The following is a 17,678-nucleotide window of genomic DNA, read 5'->3' on the forward strand; positions in this document are numbered from 1 at the left end:
CAAACATTCTACTGATCAACGATAATACTCATGGATACAGTGTACAATGTCCAGAGTATATGCGTTGTATAGTATTACATCACAATACAGTACTATATGCGAATCCAAACACGCCCTTAGGGTACTAAGTTGCTCGTAATCCGCTTCCAATCTAGATTTCTGGACATGGTCTGGCTGGCTAGTGGTCGGTGCTATGTGGACCCCACCATGATGTATGTGTTTTATCCACCCCATTCAGCCATTTTGAAAGATAATTTTATGTCTTGATACCAAAAATGAGGTAGATCTAAATCCACCATGGAAATTTTTTTTTTTGGATTGAACGTCCACCATTAAAAACCTCCTAGGGCCTCCGTAGTGGTTATTTGACATCTAACCTATTGATTAGGTCATACAAGCTTAGAAAAAGTGAAAAGATATATATCAGCTTGATCCAAAACTTTCGTGGCCCCAAGAAGTTTTTAATGGTGGGCGTTCAATCAACACTTTGTGGTCCACTCGAAATTTGGATCAACCTCATTTGTGGGCTCATACCTTACTCTTGCACCAGTGGTAGACTCTGAGGAGTTTCAACGCCTGGCCAAGGGTTCGAGTACCCATGGGTGGTGAAATTCCACTAGCGTGAGTGTGTGGGGTGTGTCCGCGTGTGTAAAATAATATATATATATATATATATATATATATATATATATATATATATATATATATATATATATATATATATATATATATATATATATTATGGGTGGACTGAATGGATGAAACACACATATCACGGTGGGGCTCACAGGGCATTGAGTTAGAGGGTTACCGGCCAATCCGTTCCCGGATTTCCTGCCAAAGCCTTTCTCACGGAGTTCCCGCGCTAGAACCTAGGTGGGGTCCACCGTGATGTTTATGAGAAATCCAACCCATTCATCCATTTTTTGAGATTATGTTAGGACATGGGGTAAAAAATGAGCTAGATCCAATACTCAAGTGTGTTGAAAACATGAGAATTGAATGTCCACGGTTTAAATATTCATGGGGCCACAAAAGCTTTGAATATATATATATATATATATATATATATATATATATATATCTTAGGAGAAATGGTGTTATGAATGGTGGGGATGTCATGTAAGTCCAAACTCGCTACTGATAGGTTGAGTAGGGAGACTGGCTACAGAAGTGATGCCATCTAATTATGTGGGCCTCGTTATGATATATGTGTTGTATCCACACAGTCCATCTATTTATAGAGATCATTTTATGGCATTAGCCATAGAATGAGTCAGATCTAAAGCTTGAGTGGACCCTACCACAGAAAATAGTGGAGAGAGTGACACTCACCATTAAAAACTTTTAAGGGCCACAAAAGTTTTCAATCAAGCTGATATTAGTGTTTTCCCTTCTTTAATGTCTACGTTAACTTATGAACAAGTTGGATCTTAAATAAACATCACAGTGGACCTTAGGAAGGTTTCAACGGTGGGCGTTTCTCTCCATATTGTTTTTTTATGGTGGGGTCCACTTCAACTTTCGATCTGTTTATTCTTTTTTTCATGTCTTAAAATGGTCTCTAAAAATGGATGGATGGTGCAGATATAACAAATACATCAAGGTAAACCCACATAACTTGGTGATGTCACTTCAAGTCTTGCTGCTCAACTCGCAGGAGCTAAACTGCACACGTGAGTGCAGGAGAGAGTAAATTTCTTTGAAGAATCTCTCTCTCAATTCCCCTGAATCTCAGCCGTTCTCGTCATCTCAATGCCCTTCCGGTATGGTGCGCAATATATATATATATATATATATATATATATATATATATATATATATAGAGAGAGAGAGAGAGAGAGAGAGAGAGAGAGAGAGAGAGAGAGAGAGAGAGAGAGAGTCATGCTCACCTGTGCACCTTTGCACACGTGTCATGGGCGTCTAATCCGAATAGTCCATGTGATGCGGAATCTCATGAAACACCAAGGGGCAAATTTTCACCCTGATTTAAAATTTTGGTGGGCCATAGAAAAGAGATGCAAATCAAGGGAGGAAACTGTTTTCATTTTTCATGGCCCACCAAAGTTTTGGATCAAAGTAAAAATTGGACTCATTGGGTTTCTTGAGGTGCTGCTTCATGTGGACCGTTTAGATTTTGCAGTCATCTCACCTTTGATGAGTTCTCAAAAAAGATCGCACCAGTTATGTGCGAACTGGCGCGCAATTGAGCATTTGGCTATATATATATATATATATATATATATATATATAGAGAGAGAGAGAGAGAGAGAGAGAGAGAGAGAGAGAGAGAGAGAGAGAGAGAGAGAGAGAGGCATGCTCACCTATGCACGTGACGTGGCCTCCAATGAAACCTTAAGGTACCAATTTTCACCTTGATATAAACCTCTGGTGGGACATAGAAAAGAGATGTAAATCAAGGGAGAAAACTGTTTTCCTTTTCCATGGCCCACCAAAGTTGGGCCCTAGGGTTTCATGAGGTTCCACATCACGTGGACCGTCCAAATTACGCAAATCACATCACGTATGATGAATTCTTAAAAAGTTTGCACGAGTTACGTGCGGTGCGTAGTTGAGCATTCGGATATATATATATATATATATATATATATATATATATATATATATATATATATATAAATGCTTAGCTGTGCACTGGTTCGTACGTCACTACGTGTGCACCTTGATATCAACCACGTACCTTGATATCAACCGTCAGATTAGGAAGATGATTACATGCGAGTTTGAGAGAGAGTTTCCATCTGTGGCGCACTCCCTCTCCCTATTCTTTGACTCTCCCACAGAGATGGATTTCTTGTGGAAGAAGTTATTGCGTTGGGATGCTAGAGGAAACAATCTATATTTAGTGACCATCGTTTGAAACATTTGTATAGTCACAAAGTTTCATATTAGGCGAAGTTTTTGGTGTTTTCACTTCATGCAAGTGGGAATGACATTATAAATAGTTTGGATGGCATATAAATATCAAGGTAGATCCCGGGAAGGTTTCAACGGTAGTAAACTCTTTCCCCGGTTTTCCCTCTCTTCCGGCCCACTTGAGTCTTGGATCCACTTAATTTTTGGTCACATATCCTAAAATGAGCTCCGACAATGGATGGACAATGTGGATTTCTCACAAAAGATCATTGTGGCCCCACCTAGCATCCGGGTGCGGGAACTTCCTGGGTGGGACCAACCTTTTGTAGTTACTACCCTTGGAAACTTAGGTGGGACCCACCTTGACGTTTGTAAGAAATCTACCCTATCCATCCCTTTTCTGAGCTAATTTTAGGACTTGAGACCAAAAGTGAGTAGGATACAATACTCAAGTGGGCCACACTAAAGGAAATAGTGGGTATGGAAATTCTTACCATTGAAACCTCCCTGGGTTAATAGTAATGTTTACATGCTATCCATACCATTCGTAACGTCATTCCTACTAAGATGAACTGAGAACACAAATATTAGCCTAATTCAAAACTTATATGCCCCACAAATATTTCATCTGTAGACGAGAATTAGCTATAAGTCAGTATCGAATTGGCTACTAAAGTGATGTGACCACGTTCCGTGGGCCCCACCATCATGTATGTATTGTATCTACAATGTCCATATTTTTTGAGACATCATTATAGGGCATGACATAAAGAAGGAGCCAAATCCAAAGCTCAAGTGAACCCCATCACATAAAATAGTGGGGATTAAATGTCTACCATTAAAAAATTCTTGAGAGCCACGTAAGTTTTCGATCAATTAATATTTGTGTTTTCCTTTCGTCTAGGTTTAACTTATGAACAGATTTGATCTAAAAAAAAAACATCATGGTGGGCCCAGGAAGGTTTCAACGGTGGCATCACTGTCCTCGCTGTTTTCTATAGAGGGGTCCACTTGAGCTTTGGATCTACCTCGGTCTTTGTGTTATGCCCTAAAATGATCTCTCTAAATGGATGGACGGTGTGGATACAACACATACATAATGGTGAGGTCCACTGAACTTGGTTATGTCAGTTGATAATCCGCGTCCCCACGAAGGTGTTACCCGTGTATCCGACCCGACCAGACTCGACTCGGTATCGTTCCGAACAGAACCGACGGTCTAATCGGGCCTGATCGATTCTGATTGGCCAGATCCAATTTAATTTTGAGTCAGGTTTGGATAACACTGTACTCGGACAGATCCGGTTGGAATACCCGGATCGAATGGGTCCGAACCGACCTGAACAGACCCGACCCGGAGGGCTATACCTATAAATACCCTTTTTTTCACCCAAAACCTAAAACTCCTTTTACCCTACCCGTTTTTTTCCCCAAAACTCTCCCGCCCGAGAGAGAGAGAGAGAGAGAGAGAGAGAGAGAGAGAGAGAGAGAGAGAGAGAGAGAGAGGTGTTTGAAGTAGGGAAGCTGAGTGTAAAGGTTGTGGAGGCTCCTGAAAGCTCATCACCTCCAAAGCCTCTATTAATCAGCACTCCAACAGAAGCAGGAGAATATCCAGTGGTGGTTTTCTTCCATGGCTTTTGTCTCACCAACAGCTGCTACTCTGCCATCCTTCAACACGTTGCTTCTCATGGATACATTGCAGTTGCTCCTCAAGTTTATTTACATTTCACCTCAATCTTATGAAATCTTTACAAAAAAATTATAAAATGACCCCCTTCAGACCATGCTTCTAATATGTTCAGTCACATTTGAACCTAACCAAATGTAGAGAAGGAAAATCAAGTTCACTAAGCTCTCCGTCGTTCTGTTTCAGGTTTTTCTTCTTCATCCCCTTTCCCCCCTTTTCTACTTGTTATTTTTCCATGTCTTTATGTCAATCCAGACCATCCAAATTGCTTGACCTAGTTGTGAATTGAGATTTGGTTATACCACATTTTTGGAGTCATGTTGTAAAATGATCTCTAAAAATAAATGGACGGCATGGATGAAACACATGTGATGGTGGGGCCCACATAGCACTGACCATGTCAGCGGTGTAGCCAATCCGTTTCCCGCCACCATGATGGCTGTCTGACAACCCACAGCTAGCGTAGGTACGTGTCGTGCGAAGCGGAGCACTGACGCTCCTCGAGCTCCGAGTTGTACGAAGGGTTCAAAGGATATCAAAGTTACATGGGCCCCATTGATCGCATTTATTATATCTACACCGTTCATGTATTTTTAGAGGTCATTATAGAGCATTATCCAAAAAATAAATAATATCCAAAGATCATGTGGACTACACTACAAATAGCAGCAGAGAATGATTTTCACTGTTAAACGATTCGTGTGGTCCACATGATAGTTAGATCTGTCTTATTTTTCGTCTCAAGCTGTAAGACGAGGCCACCAAATGGATGGACGGTTTGGATATAACACATATCCCATGATCACATCCCTAGTACTTGCTAACGTCAAAACAAGAGAGTCCCAGCGTGAAAATTGAAAACACGGCACGTCAATAATATAACACCTCCAGTGTAATTGCATATACGTTCTTTCAGATACATGTGGGGCCCACCTTGATGTATATGTTTTATTTAAGCTGTTCATCAATTTTGACATATCATTTTAGACGTTGAGCACAAAAGTGTGGTATATTGAAGGCTGAAGTGGACCACACCACATGAAATAGTTGGATCAACCCGATCCGACTCAGGCAGGGTGCCTGAGTCGGACTTGGTTCGGGTCAAGTTAGCCACGTATCGGATCTGTCCGAGTTAGGTGACCCAGACTCGGTCCCGGGTCGGACCGAGTTCGGATTAAGCTACCGTGATGTCGAATCTGATCGGATTAGGCCAGATTCGGTCTGACCCGGACCGATGCCCAACTCTACCCATGTCACACCTAATCGCTCCCTGTCCCTTTTTGGACGCAGATTTCAGACTTTCACTCGGATGCTATGTGAGGGCCATGTGATATTTTGAAGAAATCCACTCCGTCCGTACATTTTTTCGAATCATTTTCGGACATGAGACTAAAAATCAGATGGATTCATATATAACTCAATGAGGCCATATTAGAGGGAAAACTAGTGAAAGAGTTTTCTACCGTTGAAACCTTCTTGGGCTCCACTTGCTGTTTATATTCCATCCAAATCGTTTATAAGGCCATATCCGCTGAGATGAAGTGAAAAAATAAAAAATTTAACCTAGTACGAAAATTTTGTGGCCATGAAAATGTTTCAACGGTGGTCCCTGAATCCAACTATTTACTTTCATATGGAATTCTCATAAACTTCACAGTGGCCCCACCTAGCATCACATCATGGTAACTCCCTGCAAAAGGCTTTGGCAGGAAATCCGCGTCTACTTCTCCCGCCAATCTCAAGACAGGGACAGGCTATGGCTCCGAGGGCCACTGTGACGTATGGATTTTTTCAACACCGTTGGTGCATTTTTGCCATGTCAATTTAGGCTTGGATTACAAAAATGAGGCAGATCAAGGTTCAAGTGGGCCACACCACAGGACGTAACAGCAGTATTAATGACATCTACTGTTGAAACCTTCCTAAGGCCCACCGTGATGTTTATTTTTCATCCGACCTCTTAATAAGGTCATAGAGACCTGGATGAAGGTAAAACACAAATATCAGCTTGATCCAAAACTTCTATTGCTCTCGAGAAGTTTTCAACGATAAAACTTTAATCCCCATTTAGGAGTCCACTTGAGCAACGGATCTACCTCATTTTTGTGACGCCAGCCTAAAACGACATGAAGAAATGAATGGACGGCCCTACTCACTACTTCCTTTAGTGTGGCCCACTTGAGTATTGTATCCTGCTCACTTTTGGTCTTAAGTCCTAAAATGAACTCAAAAAATGGATGGACAGGATAGATTTCTCACAAACATCACGGTGGGTCCCACCTAGATTTCCAGTGCAACAACTTGCAAAGGCTTTGGCAGGAAATCCGGACTAGAGAATCCGCAGAGGTGGCGTGCCAGCGAGAGACTCTCTCTCTCACCGAAATGCGGGAAACAGAAATTCTCTTTCTCAAACTCGTGCTTAAGAGCCCCTTCATCCAGATTGTGGGCCTGATCCGACTGTTGGTAGCAAGGTGTGCATGCAGTGACATGCGAATCTCTCACCGAAATGCGGGGAACAGAAATTCTCTTTCTCAAACTCGTGCTTAAGATCCCCTTCATCCAGATTGTGGGCCTGATCCGACTGTTGGTAGCTAGGTGTGCATGCAGTGACATGCGAACCGGTGCACAGCTGAGAGTTTCGGTATATATATATATATACACACACACACACATACACACGCACATTGAAATGTGGAGAGCAATATATATATACATTGAAATGTGGAGAGCAAGGGATAAGAAAACTTGAGACAATAAATTCAGCCTTCTTACGGAAACTTGGTGGGAGCTATTAACCAAAATAGATGATCTTTGGTTAAAATTATTATCACTATCTAAGCCTTATACCAATTAATTGGGGTCCATTTTTGCAGGGATTCCATTTCAATAAGGGCCACTAGTTTGATAATGTCTTATTATTCATATTCATAGTAGAAATTATGTCATAAGTTTGAAGCCAGCTGCCAACTCGACACAAGCCTCTTTTATCTGTGCTGGGACTGATAACGAGATATAAAACTCCCATGGGCATAGTGTAATCAATTATTATGTGGGTACATTGCAAAATCAAGTTGGTTACAATCAAGTGTTATCTAATAGTCTATCATGCGGGTCAATTGCAACCAAGTGTTATCTAATAGTCTATTACACGAGTTGATTGCAATCAAGTGTTATCTAATAGTCAACAAAGAATGAATTTTAAATAAAGCTAGATATAACAAAGGAAGGAATTGGTGGGAATTAAAGGTTTCAACCATGGCATCATTAACAGGAAAAGTAGTATAAAACTCAACGATTTCATTAAAAAAAGGGAACATTTGGATGGTCAGGAATGGAAAGTGAATTTCCATCTAGGATGACAATTAGATCTCTAATATCTTTAACTTATTTAACTAATAGACATGATTAAAAGCTTTCCATATAATCTTAATTTATTTAACTAATAGACATGATTAAAAGCTTTCCATATAATCTAAGGCCAATCAATCACTTGAAAGGAGAAGAAAGTTGATGAGGGCATTTGGACCGTCATCCAAAAACTGGACCACATGGATCATTCAAAAAAAGAAAGAAAAAAAATTAAGAAGAAGAAGCTAGTTGTTGGTCTAGATCCACGGTTATGATTGATCTAATGGGCCAAATTAATGTACAGCGTGCTGCTTGTCGTCATATTAGACAATTGAAGAGCGGCTTGTCATAGAAACTCAAGCCTAAATCCCACAAAAGCCTATGCCCGACAAGGTAGGCCCACTTAGCTCCAATAATTTTCAGTCCCCACTCACATCCTTATCTAAACTGGCACAATTCGCTGGTGGAAAGAATCCACCCGAATATATGCACCTTCAATCTAAGTATAAGAATCATAAATAAAATAGAAGGAAAATTGCATAAATTTTATTCACTTCAAAGGTGCCTTGAAACTATTCATGTAAGGCCCTTAAATAAGCTCGTTAAACTACAAAGAAAGTAGGTTCATAATATTGACAACCAATGATTTATTATAATAATGAAAAAATAATAAATAGATGCGTCAATGATGAGGGTGGATTGAGGAATGAACTCCAATGAGAAAAAAGACTTAGGTTAAATGATATGTAGTTACTCTTTCAAAGCTCTTTCTCATTTTCTCAATACAACAACTAATAACAAGCTCTCCTTAAATAGACAAAAAGTTCCAACAATAATAAAGATGTCAGATTCTAACTGAGTTCGATATTATTGGGCTTATTTCAATATCATCAAACATATACTTTCGATGCTACTGAAGCAAGGTTCGATGATACAAACTCCACTGAAATATATACATGAAACTTTTTGCCTGGGGATGAATGCCATCGATCATTCGTCGATGTCATCGGAGTTTGAATTCCGATTTCATCGACAATCTGTTCGATAAATCGATCACTTCCACATGATTTTCAAAAGAGCTTGCTGGACAATCTTTGATCTATTTCAATGAAATGGAGCATATATCGATTTCATCGATATTTAAATTACGATCATATCGAGACATCATCGATTCCTTGGTCATTTCCAGAGAATTTTTCTATTGAACTCACTGGACTAGTTTGGTCCAAATTCGATAACATTGAAGGTCCCTCTATATCATCGGAATTTGATTTTCGATGGAATCGAGGCTCGCTTCGAGTCATCGATAAATATGAGATTTACCTTAACAGCACAATGGACACAAACTAGCTAGAATTCAATTATATCGAGCTGTCTTGATGTTATCGGCATTTGAATTCCGATGATATTGAAGTGTCCATCGATTCATTGAGAATGTTGTCAAAGGATCAAGTTGGTTGCTGGACACAAGATGTCCTCATTTCGATGATATTGAGTACTTGCCGAGGACATCGATAATAGGAGTTCGATCACATCGATGTGATATCGATATATCGAGAAAGGTTGAAAACTTAGAAATTTTTCTATTTTGGAAGATAAGTTTTCATACTCAAACACCTATGTTGTTCTACTTATTTTAAGGTTTTATATACCTGAGTGTTTTGGGACGTGGGATGTGAGGCTTAATTTACCTTTGATGAGTTCGGAGCACACATCCAGTTGGGGCAGATGCTTGACTGATCTTCCTGTGGGTCTCTCTTGACTTGCTGACTCAACACTCACGCTAATTGACAAACTATGGCACTTTCAATGTTTAATCCCCACTATTTTTGGTAGTGCGGTCCACTTGATAAATATATCTGTCTTATTTTTTGTCTCAAGCCTTAAGACGAGCTCACCATCCGGATGGACGGTTTGGATGTAACACATACATTAAGGTGGGCCCGGCAGATGGATGGGGCAGACATACAATACATACGTCAACGGTGGGTCCCACTGTCTAGTCGTCTGGTCGGTGCGGATAAGACCCATACATCAGCAGTGGGTCCCACGCATCACGTGAGATGGATCCAAATTCAGGTGGAACCCACAGAACTGACGTTAATACATCGGCTATATAGCTGGTGTGGGTACTCCAGCCAATCCGTCTAGCAGGTGGGTCCCGCATGGGGCCCACTACATATATATAATATAATATTATAATATTTATTTATTATATTGTTATTATTATTTATTTATTTATTTATTTGTTTTTTTTAAAAGGTCCAACATTTTTTGAAAAATGTCTAGTGTCTAGACCCTGAACACTGGACAGACAGGTTGGGTTTAAAACACATACACCTTGGTGGGTCCCACCCCCACACGTGTCACATGTGTGGGGTGGGATCATGCCTCTAAATGGGTGGACGGTTTGAATTAACACATGGGGTGGGTCCCACACGTCCGTTATGTTAGACGGTGTGGATAAGACCCATACATCTGGTGGGTCCCACATAACTTGCTGACGTCATTACATTAGCTATATAGCTGGTGTGAGTTACACCGGCCAATCTGCTTCCATATTAGGTGGGTCCCATGTGTGGCCCACCTCATGTAATATATTATTTATTTATTTATTATTATTATTTTTTAAAAAGCGGCAGCGTCTAGGCCCTGGATGGTAGCCTGGATGCAAGATACATCGGGGTGGGCCACACACATATATTACCATAAAAAAGAGAAAGAGAGAGAGAGAGAGAGAGAGAGAGAGAGAGAGAGAGAGAGAGAGAGAGAAGGGGAGGGACCCCACCACTATGGGCCTTCCCTATACTTAATACAATGCATACATCAAGTGGGTCCCACCACAAGTGGGCCCAAAAATAGAAATCAATGGTGGAAATCCAAAGATCACCCACCTATTATACTCCTTCTTAGTCCCTTGGCTTCCTTAACTCCTATGCTCAACCTTTGATGGTGGATGATGAAGTTTGGATGGTGGAGATGAGGGTTTTTGGGATAGGGAAGTGGGCCATACCTAGTTTCTCCTTGGGAAGCTTGGACGATTGCTCTCTTAGTTGCTTGGGAGTGAAGAGAGAAAATGAGAGAAACAGAGAGAAGTGATGGGATGAAAAGGGATGGAGTGATAGGTGATGGTGTAAGGAAGGGATGGGTGGAGAGAGAGAGAGAGAGTTGACTTTGTATGAGAGAGGTATCGGTTACCATGCCTTGTTGGTGAGAGAGGGATGGGTGTTGATGGGATATGTACTTGACTTGTACATTGATTGATTGATTTGATATTTGGTAGAGATTCTCTTGAGTTTTGTAAATGCGTGGTATTTTCCTCGAAATAAACTCGGGCCTACAACTCCTGGCCTGGGTATCGCATCGGCGCGTGAGACGTGACATTGGAACTGCGGCGACGATGCAGTCGTTAAAATACAAGTTTTGAGTCGAGTCGACATAGATATACAAGATGCGACTTAGGGTCACGTGCAAACGCCAATTACAGGTCACAGGTTGTCAAAATTCGACCAGGAGGACCGCGGGAGTCTACGAAATGGTACGATCTAGGATACGAGTCTTACAATCATGAGAAGCATATCGTCTAGCATCAAAATTGGCAAATGGGCTGTTAAACTTCCTGAACTCCGAATCTGGTGCCGAATTATTGTTTTGAATGGTACTCAAGCGTGACATTAGTGATAAGCAAAGAACATGAAACCCATATATACATATAAATGTCCACTATTGATTACATTCCTTGATGTTTCAAAATAACAATACATGTCTTCACTGGTGAGTCATTCTTGTAATTATGAGAGGAAGTAATGGAGTGAGCTATAAAAGCCCAATAGGTAGTTCTATCAAGTGGCATAATACGGCCAAATGAAAGGCATAACAGTGTCCGATCATAGTATAACATAGGTAATTATGTCATATTATAATCAGGTAACACTTGCAACTAAACATAGTAAAGCAGATAAACAAATATAGGTAGTAAATAACTAATCATGTTATTTGGATCCTTACTCTTGCTTCGGTGGTAGACTTTCAAGAGTTTCAACACCCAGTCAAGGGTTCGAGTATCCATAGGTGGTGAAATCCCACTGCGGTGTGTGTGGGGGTGTGAGTGTGTTAAAAAAAAAAAAACTAATCATGTTATCATCATGTTATAACAAGTAGAGAATATAACTAACGCATGGTGTGTTAGGGATAGTAGTGTGTGATTTCGTGAACTATGGGATCCAACACAAATAACTTTTATCCAAGCTAGTCCCATACCTATTTTGGATAGCGTGTTTCAAGGTAGTAAACCCCTGATCTCAGGTTAGTCCCACACCTAACCAAAATCTTAGCCATTACGAATAAGCACTTGATAGTCTAGTTACGCATTTATGAATTCGAGTGAGTAATGTATAAATGAATGTGGATGAAATGTAACATGCGTGCAAATGCATTGATGCATATGCTGCACCGTCTCTCCAAATACTCTAAATACTCCAAATAAAATTTATTAAAGATAGCCTCATATCCCTTCTGATAGAATTGGGGGATGGGCATAATTCACCATTTCCTATAGTAGGTTCGTCATACTCTCTCCCTTGCTCCCAACACGTATGCACATGAATATAGGAGGCTTCCTAATTACCAATTGGTGTAACTGTGGGGTATCATACCCTAGGGACCAATTATCTCCCTAAGCTGGAAAGTGGAGATTCTTCACATAGAAGAAGGTTACTCCTCTGTCCCCCTAAGGAGTCCATATGCTTCCAAGTCTAGATCGAACCATCCACAAATTTAGTTAAACCCACACGAGGGCTATCACTAAGTACCATGTTACTCCTTAGGTCCCATCACCACACTGGGGGAATATGATGGGTCACTTGGCAATACAATATAGTCATCGGGTCCTGTCACTGCACCGTGTACAGTGGGCCGTAGACCTTTTAGTAATGAATCTTGGGCAGAGCACTCCCTCGGGCCTTGTAACCTTATCATGTAGATGGGTTGCTTGGCCTTTTAGGAATAAATCTTGGGCAAATCACCCCTCGGGCCTTGTCACCTCATTACATATATGAGTCACCCGACAATCCATAATGCAACATATAATTCACTTGGCTAACAAGAGGGACTAATATCATATCATATATTTCACTTTTCAACACGAGGCCCTAGTATCATTTCACATATCTCACTTAGCCAACATGAGGGCCCAATATGATATCACATGTTTCACTTGGCCAACTCTAGGGCCTAATATTATGTCTTATGTTTCACATGGCCAACACGATGGCCTAATATCATGTCACATATTTTACTTGGCCAACATGAGGGCCTAATATCACATCACATACTTCACATTGCCAACATAAAGGCCTAATATCATATCACATATTTGCTTGGCCAACACGAGGGCCTAATATCACATTACATATTTCACTTAGCCAACATGAGGACCTAATATTTCCTTTAACCAACACGAGGGCCAAAGTTTGATCTTCCTTTTCTCGGGATGTATGCATGGATATGCTATGTTAATGCTGGATGTAATAAAAGCATGTACTATCATATCATTAGCAAATCACTATATTTCATTCATCAATTAGTTATGGGCCTCAAGTTCTTTGGGCTTCAATTCATGCACATCATAGTTATAGTGGGCTTATGGCAACGCCCAATTACTTTAGTGGGCTTTCACAAAACCCTTAAGCAAGTGGGCATTCCCAAGGCTCATGAACAAGTGGACTCTCTTAAGGCCCATGAACAAGTGGGCTTTCATAAGGCCCAATAAGCAAATGGGCTTTCCCAAGGCCCAATAAACAATTGATAATAAACTATATATGTAATTATTACATTACAACATGTCAAAAGGGCCGAGTGAACTATAAAATCAAAAATATCATAATCATCATAACACATGTAAGCACAACCGAACGTCTTTATTATTGCATTGAGTGACTAACTATGCAGTCCTCCAAAAGTCATGTGTGGTCTAAAACTTGGCATCATTGGGTGTTAAATATTGCATATTTTCCCCCTGCTTATACCTTGGTTCTATGAAAGTGATAACACTTAATTGATATATTTATGCATGTTCATCTTGCAAGGTGATTTCGTAAGCTTAAAGTGAAAAGAATGCTAAAAGGATGGATTTAATGTTCCAGAATTGCTAAAGCAAGGATTAGATATTTGGAGGCCAAGATTGAAGATTTCAAGAGTCCAAGATCCAAGTAAACTAAGTGAAGAAGGAAGAAAATTGAAATTACAAAGTGCAGAAATTCAACATTGCTGAACTTGACTATTCGATTACATCAAACACACTTTGATGACATCGAAGTAAGTATTTGATGCTATCGAAGGCTGATCGATCACATTGAGAATTTAGTGAAAAATCAAGTTTGTTGCTAGACAATTGGGTGTAAAGTTTGGTTCTATCTAAGACCCTTCGATTCCATCGAAGGAAAACTTTTGATGTCATCGAAGCCAGTTTGATGATATGGAGACTTTCGGATTTTGAAGCTCAACTCGCTGGACTATTCTGGACCATTTTTTATTGTAATGAAGACCTGTTCAATAACATCGAAGATCGGGCAATGACATCGACAACTTACATAGTGCGAAGGAGCGCGGTTTCCAAATTTGAATTCAACTTGGACTTCCACCTTCGATGACATTGAAGGTGCATAGAGTGTGTAAAATTAAGGCGATTTCCAAAGTCAGCTGAACAAAGCCTATGTATTTGGGTTTTCCAAGGGATTCTAAATACAAATTAGGGTTGGGGGAGTAGAGCCAAGGGTGGAATAGCTTCCAAGGAGTTCTTTCTTCTTCCTTAGTTTTACATATTTTTCTTTAAGAGTTTTAGCTTAATCATGTCTTTGGTTGGCTAATCTCTTAGCCAGAGCTAAGAGGTGAAGCTTGTAGTTTATTTTAATACTTATTCTATTTTGATTCGAGTTTATGTTGAACTTGCATTGATTTCTAGTTTGAATGGAGGAATATTTTCAGTTTTCTATGATTTATTGTGACTAAAATTACAGTAGATGCTCGGAAAACTTTTGATATATTCTTATCTGTTTTGCAAATCATGTGATTTGTAAAATTCATGATCTATCATTGTCTATAGGCATGGTTGATGCATGAATTCCCTACGATCATAAGATTGGTACTTCATGTGTGAACTAATTCAATAAAATTCAACACCACATTATAATTAAACTGCTCCATCTTCCAATTAGATAGAATAGGACTTTGATTTACATCATAATAGCTGCAAGTGGATCCTCATCACTATAGTTTTTCATTACTTTGATAAATTTAATTTACAGTAATTTCTCTCAAAAATTTCAGATTTTAGATTAGTAGTTCTAGTTATTTTCAGAATACATCCAAGGTAAGTCCCTATGGATTCAACATCAGTCTCATTGAGTTATTACTACAGTGCAACCTTGCACTTGGGGTTGCCAATAACATCTACATGCCTACTTTAATGGACCGATTCAACGGCTAACACACCTCCCATGATAGGGTTCACATTGATGGTTTCATTATGCATGTCAAAATTGATTCGTCCAAAGGCCCAACACTCCTATCGAATACATGAATGTGGGCCTCACTACCTAAGCATAATAATCAAGGTGGCGCCCACAGTCAGACCAACCACCATAATAATCTAAAGTATACATCAAGTGGGTTTCACGGTGGCCAACCAAGTTTGGATTAAAATAATATTTGTGTTTTCTATCCAGCTTAGTAGAAATAAACTTATGAACATTCAGATTACATATAAACATCACAATCGGGCCCACGATTAGTGGGGCTCACAAAAAGTCTTAGGATAAGATAATATTTATATGGTTCTTTTGTCTGGGTCAATGTGACCATTTGGACAGGTTGAATTGCAAACAAATATCATATAGGTCCTGCATTAGAGGTTATACAGATTTGATTGGCTTCAAATTTGGTACATAATTAATCTATAAGGTCTACATTTATTCTAAAAAATGGAATTAATTAGATATCTTGGGACACCATAAATCTAAGCTGTTTAGAAGGGTATCAGTGCTAACTACTACACTAGACAACAAAATTGGTCCAAATTGCATAAATCAGATGAGGGGGTTAGACAGATCAGACTGACCCCAAATTTGGTATATATATTATCTATCAAATTTATTATCATCACAAAAAATTTAAGATCTATTAGATGTCTGTGGGTCCCATTAATTTGATCCATTTTGAGAGGTGTAAGTGCTAACCACTGTACTAGATAACAAATATGATCCGAATTGCATAAATCAAATGAAGGGGTTAAACATATTGGATTGACCCCAAATTTCGTACATACATAGTCCATCAAGTCTGCTATCATCTCACAAAATTTAGGATCAATTAGATATCTTTAGCCCCACTAATCTGGTCTATTTGAGGGGTGGTAGTGCTAACCACTATACTATACAATAAACCTATCCTAAATTGCATAAATGAAGCAAATGGGTTAGATTGATTAGATTGACCCCACATTTGGTGCAAAGTTGGTCCATAAAATCTTTTATCATTCCAAAAAAATTAGGAATTATAAGACATTTTTGGACCCCACTAATCTTGTCGTATTTGAGGGGGTGTCATTGCTGATCACTGCACTAGATAACAAACCTAGTCTGAATTGCATAATTCAAATGAAGGGGTAGTCGATCGGATTGACTTCAAATTTGGTACATGCATCCCATATGAAGTCTAATATCACAATACAAAAAACTAGGAGCAATTAGATATATGTGGATACCATAAATCTCGGTCGTTTAAAAAGAGTATCAGGGCTGATCACTACACTAGACAACAAACCTGGCCCAAATTGCATAAATCAAATGAAGGGGTTAAACATATCAGATTGGCCTCAAATTTGGTATATAAATGTTTTATCAATTATAATATATTCATAAATTTTTTAGAATCTATTAGATAACTATGGGCCCCACTAATCGAATTAATTTTAAGGGATGTCAGTGCTAATCATTGCACTTGATAACAGACCTGGTCTGAATTTCAGAAATCAAATAAAGGGGTTAGACTAATTGGATTGACCCCAAATTTGGTACAAACATGATCCATAAGTCTACTGTCATCCAATAAATTTTGGAATCTATTAGATATCTGTGGCCCCCACTAATCTAGTTCATTTTGAGGGGTGTCAGTGACCACTGCATTGGACAACAAATTTGGTTTGAATTGCATAAATCAGATGAAGCAGTTAGACTGATCAGATTGGCACAAACTTTGGTGCATGCATGGTCCATCAAGTCTACTATCATTCTAAAAAGGTTATCATATGAAGAATGTACTATAAGTGTTATGCTTTCTAGCTCCTATGATTGTTAAATTTTATAGTGCCAAAACCTCTTGGAATCTATATCTTATGTAGCTTATCTTCATGTTCAAGATCATGCAATTCTTGTACAAGTTTAAGATGTTCCACTTCAAGATTTAAGCATCACAAGTATAAGAGATATGCAAGTTGAAGAACTACATCAACTGATAGATTAAGCTTTCAAGCTTCGACCTATGTCAAGACAAAATGCATTACTTTGGTACTCAAAGCTCAAGGTGAATTTTGAACTCAAGTAATTCAAATTCAAGCTTCAAAGTGCTACAACTTCAAGCTTCAAAGTGTTTTAAATTCAAGCTTCAAAGTGTTACAAATTCAAGCTTCAACATACATCAAGATATCAAGCTTCGTGAACTTCAAGATCAACCATCAACCGAAACAAAAGATTTTTCAATATCACTTATA

Source organism: Magnolia sinica, chromosome 15 (genome assembly GCF_029962835.1).
Source record: "Magnolia sinica isolate HGM2019 chromosome 15, MsV1, whole genome shotgun sequence".
Classification (NCBI taxonomy): Eukaryota; Viridiplantae; Streptophyta; class Magnoliopsida; order Magnoliales; family Magnoliaceae; genus Magnolia; species Magnolia sinica.